At 39.0% G+C, this 22052-nt stretch overlaps 1 non-coding gene across 1 annotated transcript; it reads right to left on the reverse strand.

Moving 5' to 3' along the window:
- Window positions 1-14799: 14799 nt before the first annotated feature.
- Trnaa-cgc (transfer RNA alanine (anticodon CGC)) lies at window positions 14800-14873 on the reverse strand. Its single transcript has one exon. It is a non-coding gene; the product is annotated as a tRNA-Ala (tRNA).
- Window positions 14874-22052: the final 7179 nt, after the last annotated feature.

Below are 22052 nucleotides of genomic sequence, written 5' to 3' on the forward strand. Positions count from 1 at the left end.
ACTAAAAAACTAAACAGAACCTGTACAACAAAAAGAGTCATAATAAGTATAGGGGCTGAGGTTGTGGCTCAGTGGTAGAGCACTTGCCTAGCACACGTGAGGCACTGGGTTTGAGCCTCAGCATCATTGAAAATAAATAAGTAAAATGAAGATTTTTTTAAAAAAAAGTAATAACTCATGGTTTCTCAGATCTTAATGTATATCAAAAAGATTTTAAATATTACAACAGCATGATATTGGCAGCAGAGTGGACAGATGAATGAATGGGAAAGAACAGCGTCCAACAAGAAGTCCAAGTGTTTTGTAAGATTGAATATTTTTAAAAAATATTTTTTAGTTATCAATGGACCTTTATTTTATTTATTTATATGCAGTGCTGAGAATTGAACCCAGTGCCTCACACATGCCGGGCAAGTGCTCTACCACTGAGCCACTACTCCAGCCCCCTAAATTGAATATATTTTAATGGCACTATTTTCTATTAGTTAATGGTAGACTGATTTTTTTTTTAAAGAATGATGTGGAAACAACTGGATAACTAATTGCAAATAAAACAAGTCACACCTCTATCATACATCCTGCACCAAAATAAGTTCTAAATGATTAAATGGAAAAACCAAAACCATACAAATATGAGAGATAAATGTGCATTAAACAGGGCAGCACACACCTATAATCCCAGCAACTCAGGAGGCTGAGGCAAGAGGATCATAAGTTTGAAGTCAGCTACAGCAAATTAGCAAGGCCCTAAGCAACTTAGTGATATCCTATCTCAAAATAAAAAATAAAAAGAACTGAGAATGTAGCTCAGTGGTAGAGCCCTCCTGGGTTCAATCCCTTGTACTGAAAAAAAGAAAGGTAAAAATATAATCTGGGCCCAAATGAGCTTTTTACGAATACCAGACTAACAAGTGAAAGACTGATAGCTTTTGTATTAAAAATTTTGAGCTTTCTATGTAAAAAGTATCAGAATAAGCATGAAATTCAAATGAAAATTGAAGAAGGATAACAAAGAGTAACATATTACCAAAATATTGTTAATATTGAAGAAAACAGAATTACTGAGGAAAACAAAACAACCAATCTAACAAAAAAAAAAACTTAAATATCCAATAAAAATCTATGAAATTATTTACATTCAGAAAAGATAAGTAAAAGGTTTTTTTGTTTGTTTGATACTAGGAATTGAACCCAGGGGCTCTTTACCCTTGAGCTACATTCCCAATCCTTTTTATTTTTTATTTTGTGACAGGGTCTCAATAAATTATTAGGACCTCGCTAAGTTGCTAAGGCTGACCTTGAATTTAGGATTCTCCTGCTGCAGTTTCTCCAGTTGCTAGGATTACATGTAGGCACCACTGTGGGCAGCTAGTGAAAGTAATTCAAAACAATAAGAGCTGGGCTCGGTGGCCTGTAATCCCAGCAGCTCTGGAGGCTGAGGCAAGAGGATCGCGAGTTCAAAGCCAACGTCAGCAAAAGCGAGGCTCTAAGCAACTCAGTGAGACCCTGTCTCTAAATAAAATGCAAAATAGGGCTGGGGATGTGGCTCAGTGGCCGAGTGCCCCTGAGTTCAATCTAGTCTCCCCAAACAAAAAACAATGAGATGCCATTTTATGCCAGTCACATTTTTAAATGCATAAAACCCATTGTTGATGAGTATGCAAGGAAATGGGCACTTTCTGTTACCCCCTGTAAAACTGTGTTAGTATAATCATAATTGAAAGCAATTTTTAAAAAATTGTATCTAAAGAGTAAGAATTGTCTACTATTGACCCAGCAATTCTGCTTCTAACTTTCCTCAGGAATACTGTTGGACTTGTGCAAGGAGTTAACTGCAGAAATGTTCATTGCAGCATTAATTTTAATACTTTTTCTCTTTAAATTTCTATTTATTTATTTATTTATTTATTTTGGTACCAGGGTTTGAACTCAGGGGCACTGAACCACATCCCCAGCTCTATTTTATGGTTTATTTAGAGACAGGGTCTCACTGAGTTGCTTAGCACCTCGCTTTTGCTTTGAACCCTCAAGCCTCCTGCCTCAGTCCCCTGAGTGGCTGCATCAGCCTCCTGAGCCTAAAAGTTTAAAAGTGTGAGTCTAAATATCCAACAGTAAAGATTTTTAAAGTATAATAAACCTAGAGAATAAAATGCTACATTACATTTACCAGCATAAAAACTATAGAGTAAAAGATGTCCATAGTGTATTATAAGTTAAAGCAACTTGCATTCAATTTGAAAATGAGCAAAAGACCAAACAAGATATGCAATTTTTTTTTTTTTTGTATAGGGGATTGAACCCAAAGGTGCTTTATCACTGAACTACTTCCCCATCCCCTTTTTTACTTTTTATCTTGAGACAGGTTCTCACTTAGTTGCTTAGGGCCTCACTAAGTTGCTGAGGCTGGCTTTGAACTGGCGATCCTCCGGCCCCCTGAGCTGCTAGGATTACAGGCATGTGCCACACTCAGCTTACATGGTTAGTCTTTAGAGAAATGCAATACAAAACTACAATGAGATATCACTTTAATGTTTCATATCCACTATGATAGCTGTTTTAAAAAATGGAAAATAACAAGTGTTGGCAAGGATGTCAAGAAATTTCAAGTTTCATTTATTGCTGGTAGGAATGTAAAATGATACAGACACTGTTGAAAATGGTTTGGCATTTCTTCATTCAGTTTGACATGAAATTACCATAGGATCCAGCAAATGCATTCATAGGCATATAACAAACAGGTGTTCAAAAAGAACACGCACATGAATGTACATAGCAGCACGATTCACAATAACTGTGGGCTAAGATTGTGGCACTTGCCTAGCATGTGGGAGGCTGGGTTCAATTCTCAGCACCATATATAAATAAAGGGTCAGGGACTGGGGATATAGTTCAGTTGGCAAAGTGCTTGCCTGGCATGCACAAGGCCCTGGGTTCAATCCTCAGCACCACAATAAATAAATAAATAAAGGTCCATCAATAACTAAAAAATATATGCTAAAAAAAATAGCTGAAAGATGGAAACAGCTCAAATGTCAATCAACTGATAAATGGTTGAACAAAATGTGGTATATACACATATGAAAAAATGGAATATTTATTTCTCAATTATACTACAACATTATGCTAAATGAGAGAAGCCAGATACAAAAGATCATATTTTATATACTTCCATTTATGATATATTCAGAATAGATAAAAAACAGATAGAAATAGAAAGAAACAGATCAAAATAGAAAGCACATTAGGGGTTACCAGAATCTGGAGGAAGGAGACAACAGAGTGGCCGCTAAATGGCTATGGAGTTTCCTTCTGGAATGATCCAAATGTACTGGATCTAGATAGTGATGATGGTGCTACAACATTGTGAACGTGGGGCTGTGGCTGTGGCTCAGTGGTAGAGTGCCTGCCTTGCACATGTGAGGCCCTGGGTTCAATCGTCAGCACCACATGAAAATAAACAAAGATAAAACAAAATTAAAAAAATAAAACATTGTGAACTTAGTAAATGATACACTGACATGTACACTTTAAAATGATAAAATGGTGAATTTTATGTTATATGAACTTGATCAAAGTGAAAAAGCAGATTAGGAGTCAATAGATATGATTGGTTTATTTTTTCTAGAAGTATATGCATGTCAGCTGCAGGGCAGGCTGAATAAATGTTAGCTGCAGGGTGGGCTGAACACTCGACCCTCACCCACCTGGTTCTTTGTCGCTTGTTTGTCTCAAGTCTGAACACTCAACCACACTCAATGAACACTCAACCCCCACCCACCTGGTGCAATGGAAACTCACCTCTACCCCTGCCCGGTCTGCCTTAGCAACTACTATATGATCCAATCATTGTACGCCAACAAGGCAGCTTGCAGATCCAGAGACCCTATTAGACTTCGGCTATAAAACTCTCTCCTGGGGTTGGGGATGTGGCTTGAGCGGTAGAGCGCTCGCCTGGCATACCCAGGGCGCTGGGTTCGATCCTCAGCACCACATAAAAATAAAGATGTTGTGTCCACCAAAAACTAAAAAATAAATATTAAAAAAAATTCTCTCTCTCTCTCTTAAAAAAAAAAAAAACAAACTCCTGCCAGGCCCCCCTCTCTCTCTCACTCTCCTTCTCTCTTTCTCTCTCTTTCTCCCTCTCTCTCGCTTTGATCTCCCCACCTTTTCTCCTCTTTCCCCTGTCAATCAGACACCACTGCAATAAAGATTTCTTGGTCATTCCAAGAGTCGTGGTCACTTTCCTTTCAATGCACCGGAAAAAAGTGTGGAAAGATAAGTAGCAAATTGCTCTGGTAGTCAATGAGTGGTCATTTAGGACTAATGTTCTAATTTTTCTACAGTAATCCTGGATTACTTGACTCTGATTTTTTGTTTGTTTGTTTGTTTGTTTGGTTTGGTTTGGTTTTGGTATCAGGGATTAAATCTAGGGCTGTTTAATCTTGGAACCACATCCCCAGCCCTTTTTATTGTTATTTTATTTTTTAATTTTCAGAAAAGTTTTCATTAAGTTGCTTAGGGCCTCGTTAAATTGCTGAGGCTAGCCTCAAACTTGCAATCCTCCTGCCTCAGCCTCCTGTGTCACTGGGATTACAGGCATGTGCCACCACACCCAGCCTACTTAAGTCCTTTTAAAAGAGGTTGTGGAATAATATTTAATGAAATGGAGGAAGTGGTCATCATATATTCATATATTACTAAACTAAAACACTATATATGAGTGATCCCAATTTTAATGTAAAAATTGCATTTAAAAAGCCTACTGGAAGAATTTATGTCAACATATTACAAGTGCTGATGAAGGAGATAGGCTAAATGTTGAGTCAATCATCAAGGGACAACTATTTAATCAATCATGCCAACATAATGCAGTCTCCATAAAAACTCAAAATGACAAAGTTTGAGTACTTCATGGTTGCTGAACACTGAAGAATAGTGCATCCTGATGGTGTGGGAGATCCAAGTCCCTTTTCCCATACCGTGGTCTATGTTCCTCTTTGGTTGGTTGTTCATCTTCACTTATTTATTTTTGGTACCAGGGATAGAACTTAGGGGCATTCAACCACTGAGCAACACCCCCAGTCCATTTTTTTTTGAGGTAGTCTTGCTAAGTTGCTTAGGCTCTTGCCAAATTGCTGAGGCTGGCCTTGAACTTGATATCCTCACACCTCAACCTCTTAAGCCACTGAGATTACTGGTGTGCACCACAGCGTCCAGCCGGTCATTTTATGTATGTATTTATTTATTTAGGCACTAGAGATTGAACTCAGGAGCACTGAGCCACATCCTCAGACGTAGTTTGTATTTTATTTAGAGACAGGGTCTCACTGAGTTGTTAAGCACCTTGCTTTTGCTGAGGTTGGCTTTGAACTCTCGATCCTCCTGCCTCAGCCCCCCAAACTGCTGGAATTACAGGTTTGTGCAGGAGGTGCCAGGCAGGAGGTGCCTGGCCCTCCTGCCATCCTTTCTTGACCTTTGTGAGAGTGAATCTATCAGACATGGTGACCCTAACTAGGTTCTAGGTTCATTTTTCCTCTTCCTCCTCCTCCTCCTCCTCCTCCTCCTCCTCCTTTGGTACTAGGAACTGAAACCAGGGGCATTTTACCCCTGGGCTACATCCCCAGCCCTTTTTATTTTTTATTTTCAGACAGGGTCTTACTAAATTGCTGAGGCTGGCCTCAAATTTATAATCGTCCTGCGTCAGTCTCCCAAATTGCTGGGATTACAGGTGTGATTCATTGCTCCTAGATAGGTTCGTATATTTTTATGTCATAGAACAATAATATAGTTGTGAAATTTATATGAAATATCTCCTATAACTTGGCTACTTCCAAGGTTCATCTCTTGCTGTGCTGTTGGACCCACTATATATTTCAGTAGAGCAAACCTAGCCAAGACCTGCATATCTATATGGCCTCCAAGCATGAACATGAACCTTTGGAAACAAACACTATTATTCTCATCTTAGAGACGACTATAATTAAAGTAATTATATGACTCATTTCACATTTCACTGAGAAAACAGAAGAATCCAATTGAAAACAACTTCATTTTTCCTGACCAAAGGTAACAAACGACTTAGATCTGTACACCGTTCACCTCTAACCTGGTTCATGGGATGGGATGCACTATTACCCTCACCAAAGGATAGTCTCCTCATTTAGATACAAACTCCAATCTCTCTCCCTTACTCACAAGCTTATTATACCCTCTTTCTTCTGCATCAACAATTTCTTCCTCAATAGGATTACACCTATCAACCCCAAAATATGTTATGGTATCTTCCATCTCCTAAAAAACACATTTCAAAAGGGAGTTAGGGGCCTGAGGTTGTGGCTCAGTGGTAGAGCACTCGCCAGGCACGTGTGAGGCACGAGGTTCCATCCTCAGCACCACATTAAAAAAGAAAATAGGGCTGGGGGTGTGGCTCAAGCAGTAGCGCGCTCGCCTGGCATGCGTGCATCCCGGGTTCGATCCTCAGCACCACATACCAACAAAGATGTTGTGTCCGCCGAAAATTAAACAATAAAAATTATAAAAAAAATAAAATAAAATAAACAAATGAAATAAAGATATTTTGTCCAACTACAACTAAAAAAAATATTTTTTAAAAAAAGAGAGTTAGATATTCAAGCTGAAAGAAAGAGATGCTGATTACTAACAAGAAACAGACAAAAACTTAAATCTCACTAGTAAAAGTAAGTACACAAATTCAGAGTACAGGCATACTTCATTTTATTGCATTTCACAGATACCATGTTTTTTCACATATTGAAGGTTTGTGACGACGCTGCACCAGGCAAATCTGTTGGTGCCAGTTTTCCAAGGGTATGAACTCACGTCACATCTTTGTGTCACATATATTATAATTCTCACAGTATTTCAAACTTTCCCATTATTATTCTTTTTTTAAACATCAGAAATTTATTAGTTGCTCAAAACATTACATTGATCTTGACATATCATATATCATACATTTGTTTCAAATGGGGTATGAATTCTTATTATTCCCACGTGTCCAGATTGCAGGATCACATTGGTTATACAGCCACATTTATACATACTGCCATACTAGTGTCTGTTGTATTCTGCTGCCCTTCCTATCCCCTTCCTATCCCCCCTCCCCTCCCCTCCTCTCCCCTCCCCTCCCCTCTCTCTACCCCATCTATCGTAACTCATTTCTCTTTTTCTCTCTCTCTTTTTTTTCTCCCCTTTGCCTCACATCCTCTTATATGTATTTTTGTATAACATTGCGGGTCTTCTTCCATCTTCCGTGCAATTCCCCTTCTCTTTCCCATTCCCTCCCCCCATTATTATTCTATCTCTTTTGGTTATCAGTGATCAGTGATTTTGTGGGGGAGGGGTGCTGGGAATTAAACTTATGGCCTCCCATATGCTAAGCACTTTCTCTATCACTAAGCTACATCTCAGAAATTGATCAGATCAATGTTGTTACTATTGTTGTTTTGGGGAGCTATGAACCAAGCTCATATAAGACAGCCGGGTGCAGTGGCACTTGCCTGTAATCCCAGGGATATGGGAGGCTGAGGCAGGATTGGAAGTTCAAGGCCAGACTCAGCAAATTAAGAAGGTCCTAAGCAACTTAGTGAGACCATGTATCAAAAAATAAAAAGGGCTAGGGATGTGGTCCAGTGGTTAAGTGCCTCTGGGTTTAATTCCTAGTATCCCCCAACACACACACCAAAAAAAAAGATGGCAAATTTCATAAATGTAATTTGTTTGTTCTGACTGCTCCACTGAGTTGCCATTCCTCTCTCTCTCCTTTTACTCAGGCATCCCTATTCCCTAAGACACATAAATACTGAAAGTAGGCTAATTACTAACCCTGCAATAGCCTAAAAGTGTTTGTATGAAAGGAAGAGCTGAATGTATCTCACTCTATTCATTTATTTATTTTGCAGTACTGGGAATCAAACCCAGGTCTTGCACATGCTAGGCAAGTGCTCTACCACTAAGCACATCTTTAACCCATGTCTCTCACTTTAAATCAAAAGCTAGCTTAGGGTGGAGGCATGTCAAAAGTCAAGATAGCTGAAAATAGGTCTCTTGCACCAGTTAGCCAAGATGTGAATGCTAACAGTAAGTTCTTTTTTCTTTTTCTTTCTTTTTTTTTTTTGTAAGAGGAATTGAACCCAGGGGTGCTTAACCACCTAGGAGCCACATCCCCAGGCCTCTGGGGTGTTTTTGTTTTTGTTTTTGCTTGTTTGTTTGACACAGGGTCTCACTAAGCTGCTTAGGGCTTCAGTAAGTTGCTGAGCTGGCTTTGAACTTGTGATCCTCCTGCCTCAGCCTCCAGAGCCACTGGGATTTACCAGTGTGCACCACCATGCCCAACCAAAAGATAAGTTCTTGAAAGAAATTAGAAGGCATTGCATATGATAAGAGAGTGAAACAGTATCACTGGTGATATGAAAAACAGTGAGTGGTCTAAACAGAAGATCAAACCAGCAGCAACACTCTTAAAGCCACAGCCTAATGCAAAGCAAGGCCCTAATTCTCTTCAATTCTACAAGGACGGAGAGAATTGAAGGTGCAGAAAAACAGCTCAAAGATAACAGAGGTAGGTTCATGGAGTTTAAGGACAGAAGTCATCTCTATAACATAAAAGTTAAAGTGGGCTGGAGTTGTGGTTCAGCGGTAGAGTGCTTGCCTAGCACATGCGAGGCAAGCATGTGGTTTGATCCTCAGCACCACATATAAATAAATAAAATAAAGGTATTGTGTCCAACTACAACTAAAAAAACAAATATATAAAAAAAAGTTAAAGATGATGCAGCAAGAGCTGATTGAGAAGCTGCAGTCAGTTATCTAAAAGACCTGAGGTAGGGTTGGGGATGTGGCTCAAGCGGTAGGGTGCTCGCCTGGCATGTATGCGGCCGGGTTCGATCCTCAGCACCACGTACAAACAAAGATGTTGTATCCGCCGAAAACTAAAAAATAAATATTAAAATTCTCTCTCTCTCTCTCTCTCTCTCTCTCTCTCTCTCTCTCTTTCTCTCTCACACACACACACACTCTCTTATTAAAAAATAAAAATAAAAAATAAAAGACCTGAGGTAATAGATGAAGGTGGCCACACTAAACAGATTTTCAGTATAGATCAAGTAACCTTATAATGGAAGAGGATGCCATCTAGGACTCTCATAGCTGGAGAGGAGAAGTCAATGCGTGGCTTCGAATCCGCAAAGGACAGGCTGACTCTCCTGTTTGGAGCTAATACAGCTGGTGATTTTAAGTCAGAGCCAATGTTCATTGGTCATCTAAAAATCCTGGGGTCATTATGAATTATGCTAAACTCTGTTTGTGCTCTTTAATTGGAACAGCAAAACCTGAATGACAGCACATCTATTTATAACATGGTTTACTGAATATTTTAAGCCCACTCTTGAGAACTGCTACTCAGAAAAAACTGTTTCTTTCGAAATATTTTTGCTCATTGACAATGTACCTGGTTACCCAAGGGTTCTAATGAAGTTATTTAATAAGACTAAAGTAGTTTACATGCCTGCTATACAATATTTGTTCTGCAAACTATGGATCAAGGAATAATATCAACTTTCCAATCTCATTATTTAAGAAATACATTTTGTTAAAATATAGCTGCCATAGAAAATTATTCCTCTGATAGATGTGGAAAAAATAAATTGAACACCTAAAAATGATTAACTATTTCAGATACCATTAAGAACATTTGTAAGCCAAACATAGTAGTACACATTTGTAGTCCTAGCTACTCAGAAGGCTGAGGCAGAAGGACTGCTTGAACCCAAATGAGTTCAAGGCCAATCTGGGCAACATAGAAAAACCCTGTCTTTTAAAAAACAAAACAAGGGGCTGGGGATGTGGCTCAAGCGGTAGCGCGCTCGCCTGGCATGCGTGCGGCCCCGGTTCGATCCTCAGCACCACATACAAACAAAGATGTTGTGCCTGCCGAAAACTAAAAAATAAATATAAAAAAAAAATTCTCTCTTACTATCTCTCTCTGTCTCTCACTCTCTCTTAAAAAAAATAAAAAAAATAAATAAAAAACAAAACAAAATAAAAACATTTGTGATTCATTGGAGGAAGTAAAAAAAATTATATATATATATATATATATATATATATATATGTATATGTATATATATATTCAGGCATGGACAGAAGTTAATTTAGGAAGGTAGATACACATTCAAGGGAGAATACTGGCTGTCTCCAAAGTGAGAAGCAGCCCTGACTTGGGCTGGGGGTCCAATATTTATAGAAAGCCTGTATCAGGGTCTGGACTGGAGATGGATTCAGGGTGGACTTGCAATTTTGCATGAGTTTTCTGCACTTGTATATCTCCCTCATTTTACAAGGGGCTAAGGTTTGGAACTGCATTTTCTGCATCTCGCTGGCTTGATTCTGCATTTCAAAGGCTTGAGGGGGTATCCCTTAAGATTTCCTATTTCTCTCTCCTTATCCTAAATCTCTATCTCATCCTCCCCACCAGATTTAATTCCTTAATCTTAAAGGTTGGTGAGGGGTGAAGATCATTCTTTTATGGCTGCTTCAGGCTGGCGAGGGGTGATGACCCTGCCTAGCCAGGGATCAAAAGTTTCATCCTAACTATCTAAAGGAGATAGAAACTGGTCTCAATTGCAGGGATGGGTTGATATTCTGCGTTGCTAACTTCTCAACATGGAATTGTTGTAATCTGGAAGATACAAGCTTTATTAGATTAAAAAGACCCAGACTAAGCAATAGGAACAGAAGTATAGTCACAAGAGGTCCTAACAGTGGAAACAGCCAAGTGAGGGTAGATAAGTAAGCATTAATAGTTTTATTTATCTGTACATATCTCAGAATCTGTATTATTTTTCTACATCCTTTACTTACTTTTGGTACAACTGATGCAAATGTACATCATGTTACATTTAAAAGGACAAGTAGGTTTTTTAAAAATTTTTTTAGTTGTAGTTGGACACAATACCTTTATTTTATTTATTTATTTTTATGCAGTGCTGAGGATAGAACCCAACGTCTTGCATGTGCTAGGTGAGCACTCTACCCCTGAGCCACAACCCCAGCCCCAGGACAAGTATTTTTTAATGTCCATTTATGATTGTTCTTTAGTTATACTTTCCTGCTAGATGTATAATACCAAGTTGGTAAAAAATTGACCTTGTTCTATCTATTGCTAGGTCAGATGAGAACCCTCAGGGGTCACTTTTGGGAGCTTGTTTGAAGCCTCTTGCTTTTTTCGATCTTCTTTTACCAGTTGTGCCATCTGCCAGGATAGGTCAGGGTCTTGATGACCACATGTGGCTTCCCTTGGAAGCATCAGGGACATTTCCCTTTCCAATGACCCTCCTCTTTCCAGAGTGTGCATTTGTTGGCTTTCTGTTCTCTAGGGTCTTCTTGATCCCCCTGAACAGGAGGTCAAGTGATTCACCCAGAGTTGCAGGACATTTAGAGCAGTCCCATTATTCATTAGGTTCTAGCTGACCTTAGAGGGCAAAGGCCAAAGAAGTAAAAATATTAACATTAACTAGAGTGTGGAAGAAGTTGATTCCAACCCTCTTGGATAAATTCTATTGCTTCAAAACATCATTGAAGAAAGTAACTACAAATATGGTGAAAATAGTAAAAGAACTAGAATTAAAAGTAAAAACTGAAGATGTGACTGAATTATTGTAATCTCACAATAAAAATTTCATGGATGAAGAATTGCTTTTCATGGATTAGCAAATAAAGTGTTCTCTTAAAATGTGATTTACTCCTGGTGAAGTTGCTGTGAACACTATTGATTTTTTTAGTTATAGGTGGAAATAATGTCCTTATTTTATGTTTATGTGGTGCATGAGGATCGAACCCAGTGCCCCACACATGGTAGTCGAGCACTCTACCTCTGAGCCACAACCCCAGACCCCAGACAAAGTTATTGTAAGGAGTGGTTCTTCAAGGTCAACAAGAAGCTGAAGCTCTGGGGAAGTTGGCTTGATTGGGAACTTATCACTTGTGCAGTAATTCTTCCTCCTCCAGGCAGCGGATGCCCCAAGGCTAGTTAGGATACTAGTATCTCTCTCTATCTCCAGGGAATTGTGTTTATTGGCTGTCTAAGCCAATAAATTCTGGGGTATCACAGAATTCTCTCTGAACAGGTTGTCTGCCGAAGCAACCGAATAATTTCAGACGGGTGAAATTGCACAGAGAGTTCTCTGGAGTGCCTACCTATGCTTTAGAGTTGGCTCAGACGCGCCCGCAGTTCATTTAACAAAGGAGGTGAAAGATCTACACACCACTGAAAACTATTCACAACTGATGAACAAAAATGAAGAAAATATAAATTGATGGAAAGATATCATGTTCACCTTGGGGGGGCGGGGCTTAATATGTTAAAATATCCATACTATCCAAACAGTCTACAGATTCAATGCAATCCCTATCAAAATACCAATGACATTTTTCACAAAACCACAAAAGACCCCAAATAGCCAAAGCAATCTTGGGCACAAAGAACCATGCTAGAGAAATCATATTACCTGATCTCAAAATATACCACAAAGTTATTGTAACCATACTATGAAGCATGGTGCTGACATAAAAATAAACACACAGAAATATGTGTGTTGCTCTGGCCCAAACCTAGGAGTCATGTTTGATTACTATTTTCCTCCCCTTCATGTCCAAAATATATCCCCAATACAACAACCTCTATACCTCAGTATTCTTGCCCACACCATTATTATCTTTTGTTTGGTTTATTGTAATGACCTCCTAAGCCTTTCCTTTCCTCCAGTCTTGTTTTCACTAATGGTCAGAGTCAATAGTTACAAACAATGGAAATTGACTGATTTAAGCAGAAAAGAGATTCTTTGGAGGAATATTGGCAGGGGATTTGAAGACAAACTGGTGCACAGCTTTGGAAGAGTGAATTATAAAATGCAGAGGAAATGGAGTATTACGTGGTTGTGGGAAGCACTGTGTGGGAGCTGCTCTATACAACCCATATAGACACCGTCCGCAATGGTCCACAATGTGGTCATTAGCTTTACTGTGAAGCGTTAATGACTATGCCAAAGCAACCTGCAGAAAGATGAGGATAGAACTAAGAAGCTTTTCTCCACCTACTCTCCCCTGCTACGTTCTACCCCCACCTCAGTCTTCCCCTACTCCCTCCACCTCCCATCTTCTCCAGTCCTTTCTACACTCTCTAGTTCAATACAGACTCCATTTCCCCCTGGAGTTCCTCACAGAGATAGGGATGATGAAGGAAATTCCTGGAGTCTATGATCCCTACTTTCTATTTTCTACAGGTCTGATTTTAGAAGAAGCAGCTAGCAGTTGGATCTAATCTGCCATCTCAGTCATCACTGATGTGTTCTGTTCCTTCACAAGTGTCTGCAATTACTAGAGACTGTGTCATTATTGAAAGGAAGGAATGGCCTATACAGATTTAATTTATTTCCCCCACAATGAGAATTGAACCCAGAGGTGCTCTACCACTGAGCTGCATCCCCAGCCTTTCTCAATTTTTTAATTTTGATATAGAACCTCACTAAGTTTTCCAGGCTGGGCTTGAACTTGCATATCATACAGAGTCACTAGGATTACAGGTGTGTGCTGCTGCACCAGGCTAGCCTACAGATATTTTTAAATCTCAAATTGCACACCTTATAGAAGGCTGATTTGCTGTCATCACTGCAATAATTACAACCCCAGGAATGAATCTGGAATCCATTGTGGATTAAAATTCATCTTAATTAATTTAAACAAATATTTGGGTAATTATTATAAGCCAGGCACAATGTTAGGTGCTAGAAATAAAAACTAAAGAAACCGACCCTGCCCTCTTGTAGAGGAGAAAGACTATCTTATAATACTGTAAAATGAGTTATCTGCAAGGTAATTAATAGTGTGAACTTTGTCAAAAGGATGGTTTCACATAATGGTAGCATTTGAACAGAGAATTGGAAGAATGTATAGAAATTTTTAAAAAATATTTATATTTAGGTGAACACAGTATCTTTATTTTACAATTATGTAGTGCTGAGGATCAAACCCAGTGACCCTGCCTGCTAGGTGAGCGCTCTACCACTGAACCACAATCCCAGCCCTCAGAAATTTTTGAAGAAGGCAAATAGAAGGAAAATGTTACAGGCAAAGAGTACAGTGTGAGATAAAGAAAAAGGGCTCAAAGAAGCTTAGTATATTCTGGGAAACACAGAGATCTGAGTTTCTGGAGGAAAAGCTCCGAGGAAATACCCAGGAGATAAGATGAATGAGGAGGCAGCACTAAGGTGTGCCTGTAAATCAGTGTTACCAACTTTAGTTAAATTTTAAGAATAGCCAGGGCAGGCAATGGCACATGCCTGTAATCCCAGTGGCTCTGGAGGCTGAAGCAGGAGGATCTCCAGTTCAAAGACAGATGCAGAAATTTAGTGAGGCCCTAAGAAACACAGTGAGAACCTGTCTCTAAATAAAATATAAAAATGTGCTGGGAATATGTCAGTAGTTAAGCACTCCTGGGTTCAATCCCTGGTACCAAAAAAAAAATGTTAAGAACAGATTAAAGCTGGGTGTGGTGGCATACACCTGTAATCCCAGTGACTCAGGAGGCTGAGGCAGGAGGATTGCAAGTTCAAAATCAGTCTCAGCAATTTATCGAGGCCCTAAACAAGACCCTGTCTGAAAATTTTTAAAAAATAAAAAATGCTGGGTATGTGGCTCAATAGTTAAGCACCCTGGGTTCAGTCCCCGGTGCCAAAAAAAAAAGACAAGCCATAATGTTTTTTTGTTTGTTTATTTATTTTTTGTGTGATGCTGGGAATTGAACCCAGGGCCTTGTGCATGCGAGGCAAGCACTCTACCAACTGAGCTATATCCCCAGCCCCAAATCATTATGTTTTAAAAAAATAAAAATTAAATCAACTCTTTATAGACAGGCGATGTTTGTAGTTTTAGGCTTTATGTCTTGGCAATGCTGGGAATCAAACTCAGGGCCCCTACCCTGAACTACATACCCAGCCCTAGTTTTTGGTTTTATAGTTAGGTCTATGATCTAGTCATAATTGTGTGTGGGGGGGGGTAGGGAGGTTACTAGGGATCCAACTTGACCACTAAGCCACATTCCCAGCCCTATTTTCTATTTTATTTAGGACAGGGTCTCACTGAGTTGCTCAGCACCTGGCTTGTGCTGAGTCTGGCTTTGAACTCACGATCCTCCTGTCTCAGCCTCCCAAGCTGCTGGGATTACAGGCATGCACCACTATACCGGGCTTAAAATTCTATTTTTAAAAATATTTATTTTTTAGTTACAGGTGGACATAATATCTTTATTTTATATTTATACAGTGCTGAGGATCAAACCCAGTGCCTCACACATGCTAGGTGAGTGCTCTACCTCTGAGCCACAATTCCAGTCCCTAAAATTCTCTTTAAATATGTTTATACCTCTAGCAATTAGAGAAATGCAAATCAAAACTATTCTAAAATTTTATCTCACTCCAGTCAGAATGACAGCTATTAAGAATATAAACAACAAGTGTTGGTGAGGATGTGGGGGAAAAGGCACACTCATACATTGCTGGTGGGACTGCAAATTGGTGCAACCAATTTGGAAAGCAGTATGGAGATTTCTTGGAAAACCTGGAATGGAACCACCATTTGACCCAGCTATCCCACTCCTCAGTTTATACCCTAAGGACTTAAAAACAGCATACTACGGGGACACAACCTCATCAATGTTTATTGCAGCACAATTCACAATAGCTAAATTGTGGAATCAACCTAGATACCCTTCAATAAATGAACGGATAAAGAAACTGTGGTATATATACACAATGGAATATTACTCAGCATTAAAAGAGAATAAAATCATGGTGTTAGAGTTAAAGCTTCGTCCTGGGGTTTCATAAATTGACTTCCAGACCACTCACGTATAATCGAATCAAGCCTTTATTGAAGCACACCGGTGGCGGCTGACCAGAACATAAAGCTGTTCCCCTGATCAGCCCCAAACAATTGCAAGGGCATTCCTTATAAGCCTGAAAACCGAAAAAGGGATGTTGGGGGTGGGGGGGGGGTCTAGCCATTGCAAGCAAGCCAGGTTACAGAAGCGGGAGAGTGCAGTCAAGCGGCGGGAAGCCTAACCAATCACAGTTATCCCTGTCACCCCAGTTACAGAAACAGAGCCCCGTTACCCTAACTACAGAAACAATGCCCCATTAGGTAGTTCCGTGTTCTTAAAGGTTTCTATAGCAAAAGGAAAAGAACATCTTGCCCCAGTCATGACTCTTCTACTTGGCATGGTTGTTTTACAGGATGAAGTCATAAAACAAAATGGAGTGTCACATTTGCTTCTACTATCACAATGGTATTTGCAGGTAAATGGATGGAGTTGGAGAATGTCATGCTAAGTGAAATAAGCTAATCCCCCCAAACCAAAAGCCAAATGTTTTCTCTGATATGTGGAGGCTGATCCATAATTGGGGGGGGGGAGCATGGGAGGAATGGAGGAACTTTAGATAGGGCAAAGGGAAAGGAGGGGGCACAGGGGTAGGAAAGACAGTGGAATGAGATGGACATCATTACCCTAAGTACATGTATGAAGACATGAATGGTGTGACTCTACTTTGTGACAAAACAGAAACATGAAAAATAGTGCTCTATGGGTGTACAATGAATTGAAATGCATTCTGCTGTCATGTGTAACAAATTAGAATAAATAAATAAATTTTAAAAAATGTTTCTACCTTATAATTTCCCAAAGTGTGATTCATTAATTCAGTCATGTAACTAGGGTATCCCTAGATCAATTAAGACTACATGTAGAAACACTTTCTTGAAGAGCATGCTAGCAGCAGTGTACAGAGGTATAATAGGTGGAAAGGGTTTTCAAAAGGAGTTTAGCATGAGGGATGTTATATATGCTATTGCCAACACTTGGAGCACAGTGTCTGCAGACACAGTCTTACATGCCTGGCCCAGCCTCTGCCCTGAAACTGTTCAGTGATGATGATGAACTAGGCAGTGACTTTGAAGGATTCTGAATACCAAGTGAGGGGGGAAATGATGTCTGACCTCCTGATATATGCCCAAACTGTACCTTCAGAGTCTGTCAGTAAGCTGGAAGAAGTAGATACCAAAGAACTATTTTTTTTAACATTGATTTGTTCCAGTTGTTCATTCATTGACTGATCGTGGAATAGCCAATATAGTTCTGAAACAAGGTGTGATGGTTTAGATATGAGGTGCTCCCCAAAAGCTCATGTGGAAGACAACAAAAGTTTAGAGGTGAGGGGCTGGGGTTGTAGCTCAGCGGTAGAGCACAGGCCTCACACATGCGAGGTCCTGGGTTCGATCCTCAGCACCACATAAAAATAAATAAATAAAATAAAGGTATTGTGTCTAACCACCATTAAAAAATTAAAAAAAAAAAAAGTTTAGAGGTGAAATGATTGGGTTTAGCCTAATCGTTGCATTGATTCCCCAATAGGAATTAATTGGGTGGTAACTGTAGGCAGGTAGAGTGTGGGTGGAAAAGGTGATCACTGGGAGGGGGGCATGCCTTTGGGATATATATTTTGTTCTTGGTGTGTGGAGCTCTCTCTCTACTTCCTGGTACAATGTCCTGAGCTGCTTTCCTCTGCCACACCCTTCTGCCATGATGTTCTGCCTCATCTTGGACCAAAGCAGTGAACTCAACCATCCATGGACTGAGACCTCTGAAACTGTGAGCCCTACATAAACTTTTCTTCCTCTAAAATTGTGCTTGTCATGTCTTTTGGTCACAGTGGCAAAAAAGCAGACTAAAGCACAAAGTGACTGTGAAAATAGTAAATGATGAAGATGATAATACTGCAGAGAACATAGACAACACAATAAAAATGTGAGACGGATTATTGGAGTTCTAGGGCAGTGTGCATTCACAACAAGTCATGTTGGCTTATAGAATCAAAGAAAGACTTCTAAGACAATAACTGTTAATGCACCAGATGGATTTGAAGGAAACATTTTAAAAAGCCACCCTGCTGAATGCCTCCTACTCCCTAGAAGACCCACATCCTGGTCCCTCAACTGTTTCTAATGTTTCTTCTTGCCTAAAAAATAAAATAAAATTCAGGGGGCTTGGGATATAGCTCAGTTGGAAGAGTGCTTGCCTCGCATGCAGAAGGCCCTGGGTTCAATCTCCAACACTACTAAATAAATAAATAAATAAAATCCAGCACACTGAAGCCTCTTAGTAAAAATGTAGCCTAGCATTGTAGGCAGAGACAGAAGGCTGCTGACGTTTGTTGTTGATGTTGTTTAACGGCAGATACAGGTATGCTGGTGATGTCCCTGTCTGCTGAACACATCCTAGTATTCCTGCATTAATGGTATGTCATATGTTTTGGTTTGATTTGGTTTTTTTTTTTTTTTTTTGAGACCAGTCTTGCAATGTCACCCAGGCTGGCCTCAGACTCCAGAGCTCAAAGGATTTCCCTGCCTTGACCTCCCAAGTAGCTGGGGCAACGGGTTGAGCCACCATGCCCACCCTAGTATGTCATGTTTTTCTGTTAAATACTTATATGCAAATAAGTATATGTAAATAATTGCTTATTGGTAGTCTATACATTCAGAGTCAGGAATAATGGTGATGCCTACCAACCACAGATTACCCACTGAAATAGTAACATCTTTGCTTTTATTCCCTTGGTGCAGGGGATCAAACCCAAGGCCTCTCACATGCTGGGAAAGTGCTCTACCAAAGAGCTACATCTTCAGCCTCACCTTCGCTTGCTTGCTTTCCTTCTTCCACACCCCCGACCCTGTACTAGAGATTGAACTCAGGTTGCTTAACCACTGAGCAACATCCCTAGTCCTTTTATTTTTTATTTAATTTTTATTTTTATTCTTATTTTTTATGTTTTACTTTGAGACAGGGTCTCACTAAGTTGCTGAGGCTAGCTTCGAAATTGCAGTTCTCCTGCCTCAGTCTCCCAAGTTGCTGGCATTACAGGTATGCACCAACACACCAGCTCACCTTCGCTTTCTGATGGTTTAAGATATACAAACTTCATTTAACATACAAAATAATTTAAAATATTATATAAAATTATCTTCAGACTAAAGTGTAGGTGAAACATAAATGAAGTTCATATTTGACTTGAAGTCCTGTTGCTAAAATCTCGGGAAAAAAATCCCCAATCCAAAACATTCTAGTCCAAAGCTTTCATGATAATGAATATTTAACCTGTTGTAATCTAGTCAGTACAGATAAATACAAATGGGTGAATCACTCAGCCACATCCCCAGTCCTTTTTATATTTTATTTAAAGACAGGATCTCGATAAGTTGTTCAGGGCCTATTAAACTGCTGAAGCTGGCTCTAAACTACCGGTCCTCTTGCCTCAGCCTCCTGAGGGGCATGTCTTTTGAAATAAGAAAAGATAAATTTAAATCCACCCTAGTAACAAAATAATGTATAGGCAAAACTTTTGGAAGACATTTAGAAGAAAACGTAAGAGAATATTTTTATGATCTTATGGTTGAGAAGGATTCTTTTATTTAAAGAATTTTTTAGTTGTAGATGGACACAAGACATTTATTTGTTTGTTTGTTTATATGTGGTGCTGAGGATCAAACCCAGTTCTTCACACCTGCTAGGTAAGCACTCTGTCATTGAATTACAACCCCAGCCCTGGGAAGGATTCTTAAGACACATATTTTAAAACTCACAGTAGGTCTGGGCACCATGTGTACCTATAATCCCAGCAACTTCAGAGGCTGAGTTGGATTGCTAATTCAAGGGCAGCCTTGGCAACAGTAAGACCCTGTCTCAAAATAAAAATAAAAAGGACTGGGGGTGTAGCTCAGTAGTAGAGTGCCTCTGGATTCAATCCTCAGTACTTCAATAAACGAACGAACAAATAAGTAAATAAATAAATTCACTGAGAATAAAATGATTGGGAAATATTCTGATATTAAAATTAAGACCTTCTTCTAACCAAGACATCATAGAATTTGCACAATTTTTCCCTCTGTGCTAGAGATCAAACCCAGAGTCTCTTGTGTGCTGGAGAGTGCTCTAGAACTGAGCTACCTCTCCAGACCTAATGAAGACATCATAGAAACAGTAAAAATAAATGACTGTGGTGGTTAGTATCAAGTGTTGACTTGAGTAAGTTACAAAATGCCCAGACAGCAGGTAAAACGGTGCTCCTAGTGAGTCTGTGAGGATGTTTCTAGAAGAGCTCAGTATTTGAATCAGTAGGGCTGATCCTACTTCATGTAGGCAAGCATCCAATCCATCAAGGGCAGCAATAGTTCAAAAAGGTGGAGAAAGGGTGCATTCTCTCTTTCTTGAGCTGCTATATCCATCTTCTTGACATCAGAACTCTTATTGCTTGGGCTTTGGGGACTCCAGGACTTAACCACCATCCTTCTTAATTCTCAGGCCTTTAGACTTGGACTAACTTATACTATTGACTTTTCTGGTCCTCAAGTTTGCGATGGCATATTGTAGGACCTTTAAACCTTCATAATCACGCAAGCCAATTCCCACAATAAATATTCTCATATATTTATATGTATCCTATTGATTCTGTTTTCCTGGAAAACTCTGACTCAATTATACTTTTAAAAGACAGATCAGGTGAAGATATCTGCCACACACTTAATCAAGAAAAGTTCAATTTCAGCATAGGAAATATTATTTTAAACTAGAAACCAAAAAGAAAAAGACACGAATAAACACCCTATAAAAGCAAGAATGGCTCTCAGTGGATTGATAATATTGTCTCTGGATTGTGAATGTTTTCATTTTTGCTTAATCTTTATAATATAGGCAGATAGTTAATAGATAGGAAACTTAGACATACTAGAAGCATTGTAAGACAATATAGAAATATACATAGATATACATTTTAACCTGACAAAAAGAAAAACAAAATAAACCCCCCAAAAGAGGAAAGAGGAATCAAAAAGAAAAACTTAAAATTCATAAAATGAGAAACTGATAGTTTGCAGAAATGAGGGGAAAAAATTCCAAAGCAAAATATTAATGGAACTCTCTGTCCGGCTTTACTAAGGAAAGGAAAACAAACAAAAATATGAAGAATGAATAGTACAATCTCACAACATATACAAACAAAATAAATAACAGGAGTTAATATCTTTGAAAGAGCTGCTATGTACCATACACTGTTTTAGACAGTATATTATTTAATTTTCACAATTCCATACATAAAGTAAATTTTATTGTTATTCCCATTACCCCAATGAAAATATCTTAGCCAGAGAGGTAGAACTTCTCCAAGAAAGTCAGTAAGGATACAGCGGTGTGGGAATTCAGTGAGTCTAGTATTTGGGTGTATCTGTCAATCCTTCCTCATCACTGCCTGTCTTCAGTCATCTCATGGAGTAATAGAGCCCAGAAGACCCTTTCAAACCACTGAATGCATTTTCCTTTTTATGGAAGAAAGTTTTTTAAATTGTTCTAAAAAATGTAGTAAACGATCTGCAGGAAATTGGGGAAGCCAATATAGATGGCATTGACCTAGAAAGCAGGAACAAAATGTCTAAGAGAATATTATGTGCAACTCCATGGCAATAAATTTGAAAAGCTAGAGAAAGGAAACAATTCTACAGCAAAATACACATAATCAAATTGATTTAATTAGGAGGGAAACAACTAAAATAAGAACTAATAATCATATAAGATATTGGAAAAGTAATTAGAGATCTACTTTTTAAAAAGGCATCAATCAATCAGTCAATTTTACAATTGACTATATATCTTTATTTTTGTATTTATTTATTTTTTTCTGGTATGGGGATTGAATCCAGGGGCACTTTACCACTGAGTTACATCTCACCCCTTTCTAATTTTGAGACAAAGTCTTGCTAAATTGCCTAGGCTGCCCTCAAATTTGTAATCTTCTTGATTCAGCTTTTTGAGTGGCTGGGATTTCAGTCCATACCTGGCCTGGAGTAATTTAAATAGGAAAGGAATATTTACAGCTGTCTCAAAATAAAAAATAAAAAGGGATGGGGATGTAGTTCAGTTGTAGAAGAGCACTCCT

The sequence above is a fragment of the Marmota monax genome, unplaced genomic scaffold (genome assembly GCF_021218885.2).
Source record: "Marmota monax isolate L192 unplaced genomic scaffold, Marmota_monax_Labrador192_F-V1.1 WCK01_AAM20220418_F8-fsc00017, whole genome shotgun sequence".
NCBI lineage: Eukaryota > Metazoa > Chordata > Mammalia > Rodentia > Sciuridae > Marmota > Marmota monax.